Here is a 2,500-nt window from a genome sequence, read left to right on the forward strand (position 1 = left end):
AATAATATAAAAATCGGATGAATCGGCCCAAACCGGCTTACTAATGGGGTGCCCTAAGACATTACAAAATTTCGCTTTAGCCAAAGATCTAATTAGAGGAATAATTGGAACTATTGTCTCAAGCTTTTTCATAACAATTTCGATTAGAAATGCATTTTCCAGCATTTGACTCCGTACCGCTGAACGATTCAATCGCACATTTGAAAAATAGCCCAAAAGGTGAAATGAACCCTCGGAGAATTGGTTTATTTGAATTGTTCTTGGTTGAGACCAAACATAAAAATGATATTGCCATAAACGGATAAGATAATTTTTCCATTTATTCATCAAAAGAGACGCATTCTTTGAAGCCAAAATATATTTTTCTTGATATCTAACATAATGAATGAAAAGCTCCTTGAAGAATGATAAGGTAGACGAAAAATCCTTAGCAAAGACTTCTAAAAAATGTTCTATTTTTCCATAGAAATAGATTCGTTCAAAAAGAACGCTAAAAGATTTTAATCGTAAATGAGAGGATTTGTTACGTAGAAAAAGGAAAATAGATTCGTATTCACATACATAAAAATTATATAGGAACAAGAAAACTCTTAGATTACTTTTTGAAAAAGTAGAAATCGATTTTTTTGGAGTAATAAGATTATTCCAATTACAATATTCATAAAAAAACAACCTTAATAAGTGAAACAAAGGGGCATCTTTAGCCCAGTATCGAAAGACTTGAACCAAGATTTCCAGATGGATAGGATAGGGTATTCGTGCATCTGACACATAATTTAAATATGTTAATTTATCTTCGAAAAACGGAAAAATGGAATGAATTGATCGCAAATTTTTATAATATTTTATGATTTTTGACTCCTCTGAGGAAGAGTTTAATTGTAGGGAAAGTGGAATTTCCACGACGATGGCAAAACCTTCTGATATTATTTGAGAATACAAATTTTTATTATAACTCAAAAATTGATTTTTTTTAGAATCATTAGCCGAAATAATCAAGTGATTCTGTTGATCCATTCGAGTAATTAAACGTTTTACAATTAGTAAACTAGATTTATTATCATAATCTACATTTTCCGAAAAAATAGATCCATTAAAATCATGACCATAAACGAGTCCATAAATATACTCCCGAAAAATGAGTGGGTATAGGAAGTGCTGTTGGCGAGAGATATCTAGTTCTAAATATACTTGATATTCCTCCATTTTTGACATTCAATTTGGTCAAACAAAGGATCAGGGATTCATTAGATTCTCAAATAATACATAGTGCGATACAGTCAAAACAAGGTATTATTATTATTATATATTTGAATATTCTAATTCGAATAAAAAACGAATATGAATAGATACCTAGAAAACAAGTAAAAAAAAAAAAACCATCAACGGACTCTTTCTCCTCGCTTTTTCCATCGAATCGTGTCGTGCTCTAGGATAAGAAGCCAGTTAGAAATCCTTTATTTTATCAGCGCAATCGCTCTTTTGATTTTTGGAAAAAAAAAAAATATCTTTATCAATATACTCTTTCTTGTACACATTTATCGCCATCCCATAATGGAGAATAGCTATATAGTTAGGACTAATAACAAAAATAAATAAAAAATATATTCGTGGCAAAAGCTTTTCCCACATCAAGCACAAATTGATTTTTAACATACAATTAGATGGGACAATCATTCAAATAAAAAGGGAAAGCTGGTTACTTTTTGTTTACCTATAATTGGAGCCACCAAGCAGAGCTCTATCCCTTTATTAATTCAACCCAACTGAATTTTTTTGTTTCGATCGAAGAAATTCAAACAAAAATTTTCGACGGATCCATTGATCTAATAAGAATCAAATATTTTTTTTATTCACCATTCTATTGGTACGACATGCTGTTTTTTCCATTCATTCCTTTCTGGATCAGTCGTGGTCTTACAAACTCTACCGATGGTATGGACGAACCAATTGCTTCGTAGAAATGTGTAAAAAATGGAGTCGCACTTAAAAGCCGAGTACTCTACCGTTGAGTTAGCAACCCTAATAATAAACAAAAAAAATAGAATGTGTCTATTTAATCACAATAAAAAAGCCTATGGAACGCTAATGTGAATAAATCGATCGAGATTTATTCACGATCGGATTATATTTGTTTGATACGTTGTTGTCAATATGAGTGTTCAAAAACCACTACAATCGAGAAAACAAACGGATTAAAATTAAAAAAAATGAAATCTTAATCTTAACCGAATCTTAATATTATTAATATTTATATTATTAAATAGATTATTCAATTTTATTATTATTATATATTATAAATTAAAAATCTAAATTCTATTCTAAATAAAAAAATTATAGAAAAAAAACTTCTTAATAGTCCCCCCTGTTGTGTGAACATCGAAAAACTAAATAGTCGCTCTCCCTGAAGACTCGGAAGAACCCTTTTCGTAAAATCTCGTTTGCTTAATAAATAAGTTTCTACTCGAACACGAAAGGACGAAAAAAAGCAATATAATAT

The sequence above is a fragment of the Lupinus angustifolius genome, unplaced genomic scaffold (genome assembly GCF_001865875.1).
Source record: "Lupinus angustifolius cultivar Tanjil unplaced genomic scaffold, LupAngTanjil_v1.0 Scaffold_1_654, whole genome shotgun sequence".
NCBI classification, from domain to species: Eukaryota; Viridiplantae; Streptophyta; class Magnoliopsida; order Fabales; family Fabaceae; genus Lupinus; species Lupinus angustifolius.